The 17,484-nt window shown below is 38.6% G+C and overlaps 1 protein-coding gene across 1 annotated transcript in view; it reads right to left on the minus strand.

Moving 5' to 3' along the window:
• DPP10 (dipeptidyl peptidase like 10) overlaps positions 1-17,484 on the minus strand; it is a 471,329-nt gene that overhangs the window by 440,580 nt on the left and 13,265 nt on the right. The gene's annotated exons all lie outside the window — the stretch shown is intronic.

The raw sequence follows: 17,484 nt of genomic DNA on the forward strand, positions 1-17,484 counted from the left end.
TAATCATCAAGGTCATGTAATTCTTTCTGTAGGATCTTCCAATCCTTATTGACAAACCCTCTTGGCTTTATGTCTTCAGCAAATTGTATAAGTGTGCTCATATTTGTGCCAAGGTCATAATTTAATATATAAGTAGGATTGATCCCAAAAACAATCTATTTGAAGCTCCATTAAAAAACTGTCATTGCCTGTTGCTGCGTCCCCATAAGCAGCTGCCCAACCAAGCTAATGGTTCCCGAGCTCTCCTGCACTGCACCAGCATCTCAGTTCTCCAGCTGTATTATCTTCCAGAGGCTTAGTTCACTGACCTGGTTAACGGCACACCTATAAGGTTATCAGTGCCGCCTACAATATTACACTCCTACTTCTGCTAGGTCTTCCAGTAATTGTGAACTCCATCCATATAGGTATGAAACTTATTTTTATGATCAAATCAAAACAAAAAAAATGTTAATCTGAAACAAACCTCAAAATATTCCTCTTTGAAAATACTGAATTTCTTTCTTTAAACTTTCTTAATCTTCATTAAACCAACCAACTTTTCTCCAAACCTCCAACTTCTCTCCAATATTTGTCAGAGTCAACTTACTTAAAGCAAGGAACACTTTACAAATTAATAAATCTATTCAACCATTTAACACACATTCACTGAGCTCATTCTTTACAATAACCACGATTTTGAATAAGATTAATGCATATGCGATGTATGAGCATAGAACTCACTACTGAACTACATTGAAATTGTTACACACAATAGCTATTCCTACAGTGCTACAGGGGAGCTTTTTCTCTCCTTGGCTCCTAGTAAAGATCACTTAAAAAACAAAAACTCATTTTCTCTACTTTCAGGCAGAAAAAGCAGCAGGTAACTTTGCTTAAGAACTTAAGACTGTAAGTTTACATGCACTGGAATTTGAAGATTGAGCACATTTGAACTCACTAAAATAAGAGTCACAGTTCTTGACAGATATGGCATCTTGATTTGACTTAAGACTTTGAACTAAGGAAAAATACATGTATATTTTCATACATAAAGTAATATGAATAAATGAAGATATTCCAGACCAGAAAGAAATATTAAAAATTAGTTCAGAGACTACCTCCTATTTTCAAAGTGCACATTAATTCAAAAGTAGCTACATCACTTAGATATCTAAATATTTTAACAAAAATCTTCACATTTTTAAGATTTGTTTCTTTCTGAATTATCCCATTTTACAGTAAAACTAATATTATACCAAAAGTTAAAGCACGGACTCTGTTGAGAAACAATAAGGAAATGGAAGCTTACACCTTCAAAGCTAAAGCAGGTGTTAGAGTCTCCAGTAGTTCTAACATTCAATTCTGTTATCTTTTCAGATGACCCAAAACCAAAAACCAGGCACCCCAACACTTCATCAATAAGATAATCTTTTTTGGTTTTCCAATCTTTTTTTTTTCCTCCTGAGCTGAAAGCATCAGATTTATAATTGCTTCTATTATCTTCCTTATTATAGGCCTGTAAGGCATAACGGGTAAAATGGGTCACTGGATTTTTCTTATTGCATCTTAAATACATCAATATTAGAGACAGAAGTTTGGCTTAGCTACTAGTTGCTATCAAAACGTTGTTGAACAACACAGCCTCCACAAGCTGATTCACAGATTTCTAGCCATATATACAACTATGCAAACCACACTTAGCATATTAAGCTAGCTAGTTTTTACCCCTTTGATAGGAGCAACAAGGCATACAAACCAATCCTTGAGTATTGCAATTACAATCTCTTTCCTTCCCTCTCCACATTATAAAATACTTAACTCAAGCAGGGGCATACTACAGATTTTATCCATGCAGCTAGAGAAGATCTTACAACAAACACTGGATTCCCAAGGCCATATTTCACAGATTACTTTTCCTGAACATAACTGAAAAATAAACACAGGCTCTGCTCCCTAAGAGTTAGTCTACAGGTCAAAAAAAAAACTAATTATTTCCTACACGTAGCTCTATGAATCAAGTACCTCCACTGTTTACAGCTAAATTATATCGTAGATTATTATATATACATAAAAATATGTATATGCCCATATATTAATATATATAAACACATTCTGTACCTTAGAAAATCCTGAGCATTCACCTACAAGCAGGTCAAATTCCTAGTTTGGGGAAAATGATTATATTGATGATGTATGCTCTTTTTTGTATTGACTTACCTATTTATCACCAGCCAAACAGCTCTAAGCAACAGAGACCACATTATCACTTTGCCAATTAAAAGAAAGTCTGCTCTCTGTAAACAGATCCAGAGAAGAAGAGCAAATAACATGATGTGCTGCAGGAGAAGCTTATATACACCATACTTTGCAAGGTGTTCCTCATTCATTAGCAAGAGGTACTAATTAAACAAATACTATGAAAGTAGACAGTGAGTAATTTTAGAAGAAAAACACCCTGTCATTAGGAGGAGAAAACAACTAATAAAGCAAATTGCTAACACCTGAATATTGCAAATGATATGTGGTCATAAACTGACTTGTTTTTATCGATATCTGAACAAAATGGAAGATAAATATTTGTGGTCATGAAGGAAGTATATAGGTATTCCTCATGGATCAAAAATACTCTTTCAGTCACTTGTTAGCCTGATACTTGACCAATTAATGTCTTTTTCAAAACACAATCAAGTCCCCTGTACCTTAAGCCATATTTTTTTTGCCAATATAAATGTATGAAGGGTTTAATCAAAATCTTAACAGTGCAACAAATTTCACAGCAACACTGCTGCATTTTCAGCCACTGGTTTTATTTTTATCCCTTGGACATGCATGGATTTGAACTAAAACTCCATCAGATTCCTTTTAACTGCTCAAATCAAAGCATGTGCTCTGCATTGAAAATTAACCTGAGTACACTGACCAAATTTAGCATGCTTGTTTTGGCAGTGTTAAGCTAATTATTTTGACCCTAATCTGTCATATTTATTCATACTACAGCATAAGAGTTTGATGATGTATTTTTTTCACCATGTAGAGTATTTCCATGCAAATTAATTAGGGCATCCCTCTAAATTTCCAGGTAGAAATTACTTAGGAGCTCAGAGAATAATTCTGTGAAAATAAGTTATTTCATATTCAATTATTTAATACAATGAAAAATATTGTCAATTTATATTTGCAGTAAGATCTTCAATAAAATTTCTGAAGTATTATTTCTTAAAAAAACATCGCATGGTAAAACTTACAATGTAGTATGGCATTAATATATTTAGCAACACTATTTAGATTTTTGCCAATATAAGAAAAAATATTAGAAAATAATTACTTTTTTATTCAATCTACATAAGAGCAAACAGCATACGTATTCCCTTGTTGCCATAGTCACCAGACTAACTTGCCCTTACAAACTTATTCCACAAAAATAAAATAATTATTCTTTCCCCCTTGAACTGCTTCTTTGATGTGTCTTCAAAGGCGGGTATGCAAGTGGTGAGACCATTAAATGGTCTTCCCTGATCCATTTTTTTTTCCAGGGGATTGAACTGCAGATACATCCATAAAAAAGCAAATGCTCTCCTGTATGGGAAGAAATGCTCCAGCTAACAGAGCAAAAGCTTATCTTTCCAAGAGTTATTTGCTAACCTAACACATGTAAATCATTTCACAGAACCAAAAGACAAACCCAACTACATGAAAAACAATTAGCCAGTAAAGGCAGAGAGGTACAGCTGCCATTAAAGATTTACAGACTTTCATACAAGGGCAAAACTGCCTGCAGAGAAGTCCACTTAAGCAATCTCCAGCCTGCTGAGACTCAAGCAGAGGCTGTTGCTCTCCTTAGTATATATTAAGCATATTAATTTCATTGCTGGTGCCTTCCCTCAAGCTGTCAGTCAGAGAGGAGCTGCTGTAGGGCCAACAAGATGCTGGGTGGTCCCAACAGTGCTCCATAGCAGACAGAGAGGAGACCAGCTCTATATGCCTGCCATACAGCAGTCAAACTTGCTTTTTACAGAGAATGTTGGAATTTCTAATAAAAAAACACATTCCCATGTGACTTTTGTTACTCTGGGGACAAAAATTGAACAGAGCATCCCAGGGGATGCCAGGGGATTACCTACATCTCCCAGGAAGGTGGGGGACCTGCATGAGGCTTTGCTCTCATCTGCCAGCCTCGTCACCTTGTTGGACCCTTTTTACCTCATTGATGTATAGTGAAGAAACATAATTACAGTAAGTTATAATAATCTCACCACTTGCTTTTTAAAAGGATATGCTTTTTACCTGATAGGGACTAACTCTTTATGCCGTGTAATGGTAAAATATTTCAGGGAGTTCTCATAAGGAAGTATAGAAAGTGAATGACATAATACTTCATTTTTTCACCTCCCTCTCTGATTTAAAGCCCAGCCTTTCGTGATGTCTCCTGGCTTTGCTCAAGTCTCTTCCTATTCATTACAAAAACCTACTTCACTTTTACAAATATCTCACTAAATCAAAATCTTCACCTTGCTAGCTGGAAATGGTCTTTTACCAACTTAAGCCTAGTGGATGATCTAAGTATTAATTAATCCAATAATTTATGCTAAAATACCCACATAGCACTTTGAAATAAATCTTAGTATGATCACAGGGTCTGTCTCAATCTGCAAATGGAAAGAAAATGTGCTGTCACACCAAACTTTTGCTATCAAGTACTTGCTATTAGCCACCATGGCTGCAACCAGCTTAAAAGAGCTAACACACACACACACAAACACACACAAAAAAAAAAAAAAAAAAAAAAAAAAAAGCATTTTTATAGGTAATTAGGTAGGTCCCTAAGCAGCAAAACTGATGAAACCTGTTTGCAGATGTTTCTGAGCGTGGTCTCCTGGCTTCCTTAGAAGGGGATGGAAGTTGCATGTTCTCTGAGCTCACACTGACATTTTCCTCCCTCTGGCAGCATTAGCAGCTTCTCTATTTTCCACTTGTCCATGAGTTCCTAAATTTACAGGAGCTTATTATCTTGAGACCACTACTTCCTTTGCAGTGCTAAAATCTCTGACTGAATGACCGTATTCAAAGGCATGGGAAATATAATCGGTGTTCCCCAGGAAAACCTCAAAAGCCATAGATTTTCCATATTTAAAAATTGGTGACTGTTCAATTCCAGACAAAACATCTTTAGAAGAAATGATAACATCCAGTGAGCCTAATTTACATCTAGTTAAACTGGAGAACTCTTTCGTGAGTTCAGGGGCCTCAACTTACACCGAGAGAAGTAGATGCAGAACCATTTCCTTAGGGTTTTTTTTCTCCTGCTTGCTGAATGACATTTCTGTTTCAGGAGGAGTAAAAAGCTTATCACCTACATGTAGGGAAGCTGACAGCAATCTAGATATGACTACATTTTATGTCCTAAAAACAAACCAAGAAAAGATTGCAGCCAATGTGTACTTCCCAAACCACTGGGGGAGCAGGTAAGGATGAGTGTAGTTCCTTAACTTGTTAGACAGATGTACAAGTCCTGGGCTACTTAGCACATCTCTTAGAAGTTATGTATATTTAAAATTTTTGCACCCAGTCTAATGTTACATTTTGTAAACATGACATGTAGTGCATCTAGAAAACAAAATTCTAACTACAGCAAATTGAATTTCATTGTAATTTATTACTGGCTTGTCTGGCTTTCTTTTCATCTGAAACCTTGTTTGCCTGAAAGGGGACAGAGCCTTCTCCACAATTTATCTTTTATGGTCTGTAAACCACCCTGTATGCAATAATTTCAGCTGCTTCTTTTAGGAAGGGAAATACAGCATTCTGTTCAGTCAAGTGCAATAAATATCACAGGTTTGTCTTCTGGATATTTCTATTACAGAAGAGAAAAGCACATTTAACCTATGAGCACAGGTTACTGGAAAACCTGGGGAAATGAAACCTTGGAAGGTCACCTCAAAAAATGACAGAGCACTGTTGGTTTAGCGATGTAAGAGACTTGGGGGGGGGTTCTTCAGAAAGAGGAGAGTTGCTTTTTTAAATCTCAACAACACTTCTAGGAAGTCTATATTCTTTTCTTGTTTTGTAGCCAGGCTTTATGTCTCTGCGTAATGTAAGCTGACGAACTCAGGTGTTTTCAGATATTATCAATGTACTGAATCGTTCTCATCTTAAGACGTCTGGATAGAGCTAAGGGAAACATTTTTTTTTTTCTCATCTTAAACCAGGAAAAAGTTTTGTAAATACCATTATGTATATATTCAAAAGAGGCAGGTGTTTCTTTTCAATATTTTGTAGATGTTTTATTTTGACTTCAGATCATTTTTAGAAATATATTAATCATCAATTTAAATTACTAGAGAATACTAATTATGTGTGTTTTTTTTTTTCACAAAATTGTTAAAATATTCCCACAATTTCAAAGCTTTTTTTCTCTTAGTTCATGAGTGAGGCAATACACTGGAAAGAAACCTTTCTCAATTCGACAGCTCAGTATTTTTCAGTTATGCAGTTTTGTTACAAATATTTTCCCTGTTTCACAGTAGCATCAAATGCCATAGGTTTTAATGGGAAATTCAGGCAGCTAAAAGCAGGTCAAATTAGGTTATTAGCTCTTCAATTATATTCCTGGAATGACTTTGGCACTTAAGAAAAAAGATGGCTTCGATCGACATACAAAAATGTCCAAATTTTGCAATACTCTCTCCTGTGACCTTGGCCATATCAGCTAACATAAAACCATGCTCTGGCAGGAAAGGCACGACATCCACTGACCCTGCTCAAACACCACCCAGACAGAAGTGTAACCAGCAGCCTCATTCATGCCATCCTATCTGCAGTGGGGATTGTCAAAACCAATGTGGTTAGGCATGCGTCTTTCACCAGCGAATGCTGGATCACCAACACCTCCTGTCAGATACCAAAAAGCTGACTAAGCAACTAAATTCCCTCTTCCATAGAGCGAGCAAGTTGTTCATCTCAAAACGATATCGCAGATCGAAGTACCTGAATGAGTACTTTGGCATCCTTGGAAGCCCACATCCCTGGTGGGATTTCAGAAGCAGTGCTTTAAAAATATCCCACTGATCTTCAACAGAGTGTAAATCGCATTTAGGATATTTGAAAATCCATGCAAATAATTGCTTTGCACTGTCTCTGCAGTATGGAAAGGCCAATTTAAAAACATAATCTTTAGGTCATTGCATCATTTTAAATGAGAATTTTAGAATTGCACACATTAGCAATAAACACTTCCACACAACTTTTTCTCCCAGAATTTCATCCTCTTCATTTCCCTTTTATTTAGTGACAGACAATAGAAATCTAAAAATATGCTAGGAATAAATTGTCTGATCTACTCCTTTTATCTTTTTAAGGAAGAAAATAAATGTTAGTATGTAGCAGATGAGAAGGAATGAAGAAGGCATGAAGACAGCTCCGTGACAGAGACCTGAATACACCCTCACACCTTGGTAGCACCGAAGCAAGGTAAGTGACCCTAAATATATGCCAATAAATGCTGCCACAAATCTTGACCACCAACACAACAAATTGTAAGAATGACCCTCAAGGATCACCTCTCATATGGTGTTTAATTACCTTTCAAGCCTGAACGCCAGATCCAGAGGGATCACTGTATGGCCCCAGCCTACCTAGAAGGGAGCAAAGCTGCAAGTTTGTTTTCACATTTTTCAGAGAATTGTTCTAAGTTACTTGGCAAGTAGGAATAACTGAAAATGGCAGGAGGGAATGGGGGCTGCCTGTGCCACGGCTCTCTGATAGGTAGGGAAATGACTTCTGTCATTTCAGGGCCTGTTACACTGCCTGTCCTGTCTCTCCTGGAAGAAACTAAGTGATGATCCATGCTGTTTCAGGTCCCTTTGGGGCACAGAAATCCACTCTCATTTAGCTCATCTAAGCAAGGAGAAAGATTTGGGGCTAACAGCAGAACTAAGCCCTGCTTTGAGGCTCAACAAGATCTCTGCATGGATGTAAGCTGAGCAGTGTCATATGGTGATCATTAGGGCCTGAGGATTTTGAAGCAAAGATATTTGCAAATTAAAATAAATGTCTCAATCCTATGGCAGTGTCTTAAGAACACAAGAAAAACAGTGCCGGCCCATTTAGGCAATAGCTATCTGAACTTCCACTCTCCAAAACCTCTCCCAAGAAGTATGTCTTTCATCTCCTCCTGTTTCTGAGATTACTGTGTGCTGACAGGAGTGTTTTGGAGTGATCTGAAAGTGCCTTTAAAGGATGACATGGGGAAATAAATAATTCACATTTTTCTTGAGCGTTTCTTTAGTATCTCAGCTTACATCTAGAGAGTTTTTATGGAGTGCTCACCTGTACAACGGGCTGCGCTCTCTGCCAAGTGTTTTGCCCAAATGCCTTTTGCATGTTCTCCTTCAAGTGCAACAACCTCAGGCTTTTATGTCCCTGGTGTGGTCACATGCCTGCTAGACAAGGGACTTGTGTCCAAATGACTGGCACTGTTGTCAGGAAAACCATGCACGCTTTGTGATTTAATATGTTATGTTATATGAGGTTTTAATAAACTGTGAAAAAACAGGAATAGTGTGAATATGGGAATAAACCACGCTGGAGAATTTTTGAAACAATCAGATAAGATTTAATAATAATACAGAGGGTATCAGACCAAGTGGTGAAGACCTGAAATCACAGCTGCCAGCATATCTCAGACCAGCAACAGGTAATGCCAACAAAATCTGTGAAATTAGTCATATATGAAGAAAATTATTTATAAAAGAATTATATATGGTATGATTCTGAGTGAGTAAATGATATTTTCCGCATATCTCTCCTTGCTAACATGTTCCACATCAAAAGAAATGTACATTTCCTGATGAAAGTGCTAGCTGTTCTGCTGCCAATTTGGGGGGTAAAATACTCATTTTTAACACTTGCACGTACAGTCAGGATCATGCAGTAAGAGAAAGTCACAGCTAGCACATTCTGTGATGTTTTTTCTGACATTTTCTGCACAAAATACTTGTGACTAAAGATTTCAGTAGCTACTGATATGGTTTATAATCCTTTGAAGTTTCATAGGACAGCAGTCTTCTAGAAATATTTTAAACCTCTCTTTCTCTGTCTCTGTCTCTTCTTCTTTTTCATTATAGCATGGTCTAGGAACCCAGCCCTTAGGAGAGAAGTCTGGCTGGTGGCATCAAAATTAAAGCTTTCATGGTGTGTTATTGCGCGAGGGTATGGATTACTGTACAACTAAGATAAAATTAAACATCTTGGTCCAGGGCTGTTGAACGGTTTCATTTTAGCTGAAATAAAGTACAGCCACTATTTTCATCTGTCAGTTAACAGTCTGTTCTGCAACACCCCTTCGCCTCTGTTTGTCACTGCACACATCCATCCCTAACAGAGCAGGAGCAGAAATGAGACACTGGATGAGTGAAGCACGTGGGCTAAAGCAGACTACAAATTTCAGCTGACTGATGCCCAGTCAGAGCAGCAGGAACATGGGGGTCTCTCTGCACTGCTGTCAGTGCAGCCCAAACTGAGTATTTATACTCCCAAGGACATCTGTGAATTAACCAGGCTCAACACAAAAGTCATCAAACCAAACATGAAAGTCTGCTATCTACAGGAGATGGCAGTGGATGAGCCTCCAAGCAGAAAGTTTATGACACTACAAAAAAAGATAATTCAGAACAATGTGAATATTTGGCTTTGAAAAGGTGAATCAGAAAGATATAATAATGAGGACTGCAGAGAATTCAAGTTGGGAAGTTTTACCCATCCCTTCTCAGAATACGTAAATATTTGGTTCAGATCAGAGAGGCAGGAGAGCTACCTCCCAGTACAATTTGTGCTGATCCGTCCCTCCCAGGAACAGAAATGACTGTATGGAAAAGGTCTTGTAGCACACAGCAAGCAGCCAGCTTGCTGGGGAAACCTGACATCTTTCCTCAAAGGCTTCTGGTGATTTCAGCTGACAATACTGAGGTTCTCTTCTCTGCTGTGTAGGCAGACGTTGTTTATAAACTGCAACTTCTCTTCAGTGCAGCACTGCTCTTGTCAACCCAAGGCACTTTCCTTCTATTCAGCCTCCCTAAATTTCACTGATATATGTAGCAAGTGCAATCCAGTGATAACATTAGTGGTTAGAGTCTATTAAATGTTTTGTGAAAACAACTTTTAACCTCACTAATGAACTTACAGTTCCATCTAGCTTTTCAATTTACATATCAAAAATTCTATTTAACTACATAGTAGAGCACAGAGATTTATATTTCCTTTCCCAGCAGACTCTAGTATAATATCAGAGCAAAGTAAAAGAGTAAAAATGGAAAGATATATTGTACCATATTGTTCCTCCATGGTAGCATGAAAGCAATGAAAATGTCAACTTCTGCAGAAAAAAATTATTATTAAGTATTTGCAGATGGCAAGGTAAGGTGTACGTGTTGCTTTCACCAGAAGCAGCTGAAAACAGTAGCTAACTTCTGTGCAGGACTGATTTATAATACATTGTAGTGCCAGGCTGTCAGTTGACCCTTGCAGAAATACCTTATCTATGCCTGAGGTCTGGCACCTCTTTTCCCACTCCATCTTCCCGCAGGAGATTCACAGACCACATTTTTCATGCTCTCTTGCTTTTTCTGCTGCTGGTGCTGACAGTAACAAAAAGGTGCAGTGCCAGCCGGTTTCCTTAGGTTCTAGTTTCAGAGGGTGTTGTGCTTGGTTTGGTACTGATGCAGAGAGTAACCATGTTGTACACTGAGGTTAGTTATCAAGTTAACAGCAGTTTCTGGTGATACACAGTTATGGAAGGATTTCCTGGATGCGTTGTGTGTACGACCACATCTTTCAGCTTTGACTTTGACCATCCTGGGAGCATGCAGAAGGTAAGGAAATGACTTGACTGGGGCAAACTGAGAGCCCAAAGCCACAGGCCAGTTCAAGGAGCAAGCTGGGACTCAGCTGGAAGAGAGCCCCACTGCCCCACAGGGAATGGTGACAGGAAACAGCCTTCATGTCATGAAGCACACCCGGCATGCTGCATCATTTATGAAATAGGATTTCAGCCCCTGCAAAATGAATCTGTAGGTGTTTCCTCCTCAAAACTCATTTGCTGAGAAAAAGGAGTGGTCTCTCTGGTCCTTGGAAGACTCAGAGGTCTCTGGGTGGCAGCAGAGTGGTTCTTCCCTCAAGCTCTAAAGGGATGGCAAGAGTTCAAGGAAAATCCTTGTTTTCTAATATATTCCATTAGTTAGCTGTAGTTAGACCTTCACTCCATGCATAATTTTGATTTCTCACTTTTCTCAAGTACCTTAGGAAGCCTAGAGTTCCCTTCTAAAGCAAAACCTTCAAAGGAAAGTACTGAAATATCCTTATTAATTTATACATTTCTTTCTTGACATTTTCCAGCAAGCCCATCCATCACCATTTTTCCATTTACCTGGCAGGTACAGTACAGGTATAGAGTATAATATCACTGCTGAGCACAGCAAAATAAAGAATATCCGGGTGCCTTTGTGTCCTTCTATAATTACTTTTATGCTATGTCATGTTCTTTGCATTTCAAAGCTAAGCATCCATATTTTAAACAAAATTAAATACACGCTTCTAAGAGTTGTACCAAGGGCATTTCTTTAAGCAATTTACAGACAGTTGCAGTTCCGACTCCAGATAAGCACTTCTTTCTTGAAATGCTTAACTACGAGGATGAGTTATACTCCTTACTTCACTCCCTGCTGCTCTTTATCTGGCTCCTGCTTTTGTGTCAGATCAATACTGAATGCCACAAGACAAAAGAAAGATAATCAGATTGGTACTTTGCATTAGTTGTCCTACATGATAATGCCATTTAACTGTGTTTAGGAAAATCTTTTTGCTTATATGCACTACAACTCTGCACATAAATTAGTGCTGTCTCCCTGGCCAGACAGCTGCCTGTAAACATCTACAAGCTATGTTTGAAGGGCACAGTGTTCCTGAAACCTCTAAGATAATGATATGGCTTTATGAGATCTGCTTTCTTACAAACACCTCCCTCTGCATGTACAGGACATCCCTGGAGGAAACCTGGTGTTTAAACGTGTCTGTTGGGTCATTTTATATGCTTCAGGGTTTCATGGTTGACCTGCAGCTGATGACCCAGAAGGACATGGTTTCCTGTAGGTACTGTGCCAACCAGGCTACCCCAAATAAAACCAGATACCCATGTCCTACCCCTCTTGTCTCTGATGGCAGATTCTCTAGGGTCAGGGACTGTTTCTTTCCTGTTTTTATGTGCAGTGCCTGTTGCCGTGGAGTCCTTTATCTAACTTGAACGTTCTACACATGCATTGCTACAAATAAAGCACACTAAGAAGTGAGTCCTGTTTAAATTAAACAGCTGTCAATATAATGTTATTGTATTACATATGTATTTATATATAAAAACCATCAGTACTGCTCAAACACATCTTAGTCAAGAGACAGGCAGGCTCAGTGAAGGCTTTGGACTGGAGAAGAGAGGAGAAAAAACTAGTGCATCTACATCAGCAGTATTTCTGGCCTCTCCATGAATCCATTTACAGTCATTTTCCTCTCTGTGTGTATTTTCATTGCTGTTTCATGCTGTTTAGCATGCAGATACAGACTGTGTATTTAGGAGGGCCTTTATGGACAGAAGCAATTCCTGACTTCGGCTAAAAAATAACAGTAACCTGAAAATTTTTATATTTTGGGCTTTCCCTTCTCACATGAAGTAAATGAGTAAGAGGAAACTCCTCCAAAACCCAAAATTTTCATGCAATTTCCCACAAAATCATGCATTGCCTTGGGCAAAACTGGGCCCAAACTCACCGACAGTTGCCAACTTCTACAAGGTTCACAGTGAACTACATTTCAGGCTCTGTTATGAAACCCTGCTTTAAAAAAAGGCTAGAGTAAGAATCCACAGAGCCTTACGTTCATTTCATATCAGATTGAATTAAAGTATCTCAGTAATTAAAGATGTAAAAGTTGTAATCACTAATGACAGCCAGAGCTGCATGGGGGTGGTGAAGACAGGAGTAGACCAACCTGGGACAAAAAACTGTTTGGTGACCTGGATGCTAATTCCAGCACGAATTCCTCATGGAAAGCTAATGCATTCTTTGCATGTATTCAAATGTTGGGATTTTTGTGCCTGTAGTTTCTGTCTGCCTCCAGCCCCTCCTGTTTGCCTGTCTGTGCTACTCAGGCATAAGCAGATATTCCAGAGCACAGCTCTGAAGTATCTGTTGAGGCTGTAAAGGCAGGCATCTTTCTGATTAACAGCTTATTAAAGATTATGCATATGTCATTATTAACCAGCTTCAGAAAAGTGCCATCAATTTTGCCTCCTTGGATAGCTAGTCAGGCCTGCCCAAAAACATGTCCATTGCAGCCAGGCCTGTGTTAGATGCTTCTGCACAAATCCTCTTGCAGTTGAAATATGTCGCTGCTTCTGATTAAATATTCCAGCTCTCTGTATTTTACTGCATACATGGACGCAGTGCTAGGCTCATAGGTGACCTGTTCTTTTCCCAAACCATCTTGCAGGACATACTACAGAAGAATACACCCCATCTCAACGCACAGGTTCTCACTTTTTCAAATTTTAAACTTTATTTGCTATGCAGCACAATGCCGTGGCTTGGCTGGAGCTGGCACAGCTGGAAGGAGCCTCAGCACCTGCTCCTCTCATAAACCTACTCCGGCCATCCTGAGAAGTCAGCTAAAAGGAGAAAAACAGACCCAATTCATCCAATACTGATGTTAAATACTCACTGGAAGCTGCAAATTGTACCATTGTCATCAGAGGACTGCAAAAAACTTAGAATCTATGGTTCTAATATGGTGCTTTTAGGTTTTTAAGTCTCTGGTTTCCAATGAAAAACTAACCAAAAATATCTCCAGGGCTGCTGTAGAATGAATCTGAAGAAAACATCAGTCTTATTTCCAAGAAAAACTCTCACAGAAGCTCCCATGAGGGGACTGTATTTATGAGCAGTGCCGTGAGGCAGTAACAAGAGTTTTAGAGTATGGATTCAGAAACTTGTGACCATCTCACACAGTGGAAGGAAACTGCAGACTTTTAGCACCTTGTACAGCACAATTTTATGGTATTACAAATTTATTTTGATCCTTTGATGTTAAAACTAGCTACTTTGTTTTGCAGATTAGGTGGCACATTAGGTGTTTTATCACCATTTTAGTAAAATAATCATTAATAAGACTGTATTTTCTTTAAAAGGTACTTTGCATTTTTCAAAGGGGTTTTTGACTGCAACACCCTTCTGGTCCTCTTCTGAAAGCCTTGTAAGCCTTCTGCTGCTCACCTGTTTAATCCTACAAACTGTAACAAATGAGGGGAACGGAAAGAGAATGAATATGTATTTGTTTACTTTTAAAATATCTCCACATGCCCCACGGCTTTAAGCTGGGGGAACAGGCTGTTGTGTTTGAGCTACACAACCAGCTTTCAGATTTCTTATTCATTTTAGAGCAAAAAGTGTAGTATTTATGGCATTTTAATCTCTAAGGCTTCAAAACTTCAAAAAAGTTTGCAGACAACTCTTACCTTGAACTATTATTAGAATAATCTGTGCACAAAACAAATGCTGGTTTTATCCCTTCTGATTTTCTTTGCACATCTCCACTTACAATCCCATTTGATGCTTCCTTCAGGTCAAAAGATAAGCATAAGTTTTTGGAGTCACGTTATTCTGAATCTCAGCAGGGAGAAGTACACGTGGGATTGCTACTGGAGCAAATGCTCGTCAGTCTTCCTCAAGCTTATATCAGCATGAAGGCTGTATCAAAGGAGGCAATATCACATCTTTCAGCTGGAGCACATGAAGTGTTTCAAATGCCAGACAAATTCTGTCACATTTAATTCCTATATGTATAACTGTACAGTAAACACAACTTTGCTAAATTATTCTTCACTGGTGCGTTTTTCCCCCAATAATTGGTTACATTATTATTCAATGTGAGCTGGAACCATGCTGAAATGAACCATTATGATATATTTTCTGAAGTCTTCCCTTGGTTACCAAAATCAGCTTTTACCCATCATCAACTTTTCTCTGCAGGCTGAATCTTACCTTCCTTTGCAGCATGTGAAATTTGACCTCAGTTCAACACAAAGAGCTTGTAAAATACAACAGTACATTGTGCAAAGCATGATTGCTTCTACTTAAAGACCCATTTCCATTTTAGATGAAAATAGAAAACTTACAGCTTTAAAGGTAAGCTTCAATGTAAAGCACAGAGGTACTCAAAAAATATTTTTCATAAAAATCTATCTTAACCTTCCTCCCCCTCAAATATCTCTGAATGCAGACAAGGAAATCATGCTTACTCTTTTGACTTGAGGGCCCCTGAGATGAGCCAACCCAACGTTTTATCTTTCTGATACTGCTCCTTGGAACAAGATGCATCATTGGACCCAGTGGAATAGTCACCCCTCATATACAGTGTAAAAGCTTGCATCATTTTTTTCTCTTTTTATATATTTTTTGACACATGCCTTGTCAGAGAAGGAAGTCATGCCACATGCTGACTCTGACTCTTTCATCACAGTAGCTACGCTGCTTCATACCCCAGCCAACAACCCTGAATCTGAAAAGCCTTTCCATCTGCAAAGAAGATCTTGCTATAAAATGCTACAGCTCCTTCTGAAAAATGTAGCAGTGTCTATCAATTAAGTATATTTTTATATTGTTAATTTATAGGGGATTTTACACTGTAACACCTGAATTAAAAATAAATGATGGAAAAAGAATGGAAGGAAGTCTATTGCCACAAGAGAATTTCAGCCACCAGAATTTCAGCAATTTCTGCTGGATGAGCTCTTGAGCTGAAGGAGGAGATTTCACTTCTGAAGATTTATTTAGCAAAAACAAAAAGCCCCAAACAGCAAGCCACAGCTCTACACCAGTTTTGATATGACCTCTGTTTTTCAAGCTGATTTAGCCTTCTTTAAGACTGTCTAAAATTTGCATTGCATAAAATTTAAATAAGCCGAAACATCAAGGAAACGTCTTCTGTGTCTCAAATAAACATCTGATGTAGAAACTCTATTTTGCTTATGAACTGGCAAACCTAATTAAGGGATTTAGGATGTTACAGTGACAGATTTGGACACTAATACATATCTAAGAAACAGTCTGGCTTCAAAGTAAAACAGAGAAGCTTCTATTTATAAATATTTAACTGAAGTATTAATACAAAAAAAGGCAAAATCTTCATTTTGTTCCCTCAGGAATTTCTTTAGAACAAAACAACTCATCAAAACTAGCAACTTATCAATTCTCACACATATGGGGAGATTTACTATGAACATCTGTTTTCGAAGGGCTTCTGAAAATTTCCAGTTTAGCAGTACATAACGTAGCATTTGGGTCCAGTAGGTCCTTTCCAGACTTGCAGCTGCACCTACAGCCTGCCCCATCACCACCCCAGCCTTCATGCCAGCCTTTTCCAGCTGGGCAAGAAAACTCCTTGGACATGGTCCCCACCAGATCACATCTACAGAAACAAGATCTTCCCCTGTCTGGGCTGGTCCTCCTTTTCCATAGTCACATATAGGTGGAGCAAAGGTATCTGATCTTCTAACCAACAAAAATATTCATCAAAATGACTTCTGTGGTATTGTATGTCTGTTAGGTCACTAATTACTCAAATGCTACTGGATCAGAAAGCTGCAATGAGTCTCACAGTAATTAAATAAAATTGATAAGCTGGCATTAAAACTGACATAATAATTGGCAGGCTACTAGCCTTAGTTGTCCAAGATCCACCTACTCAAATGTGATTAAAGAGGAGGGAATCAGTGGGAACTGTCTATCATCACGCTAAAACATAAAGCACCCATTATTTTGTATTACTTTAATGTGCTTGAACTTTCAGGAAGTCTTTCTCCCATAGTAGAGACCAGCCAAGCTTGACCTCAGTGCAGTCACTACCAGAGGAATCACATCTTTTCAAAACCACTTTTGAACTCAGGTAACGAAGGGTGCCAACCCACGGTCAGAGGTGATCCCATTCCAGCATCTAGATGGGGTCACCACATATCAGCTGAACCTGTGTGACCGTCTGTGTGTTCCCACCCTGATTAACTGAGTTAAGAACAGCGCGGAAAGGCTGATGTCTGGCACCTTCCCCTTCCCAACGTGGCTTCGTGAGGCTGCGGTGCAGCCAAAAGGCAATGCAAGGCAGCGCTGGGGTGCAGTCTCACCATGGAAACCTGCACAAAACCCAGATGTATTCGAGCCTCCCTTTAAACATTAACTTCTTCTGAATGTACGCATAGCAGAACAGTCATTGCTCTGGTTATTAGTAGTTATTTATCAATTACACCCAGGATCTGCAACAGACTTCAACAATTCCTCCCATTTTACCATTTGATTCCATTCATATTTCATCAGCATGTACTACGGCATGCATTATACATGCTATGTATTCCTCCAGCACATTCGGGATTCTACAGAGAAATGATGTCCCCAGTGAGCCCCAGAGTCAGGCTCC

This window comes from Anas acuta, chromosome 6, assembly GCF_963932015.1.
Source record: "Anas acuta chromosome 6, bAnaAcu1.1, whole genome shotgun sequence".
Classification (NCBI taxonomy): Eukaryota; Metazoa; Chordata; class Aves; order Anseriformes; family Anatidae; genus Anas; species Anas acuta.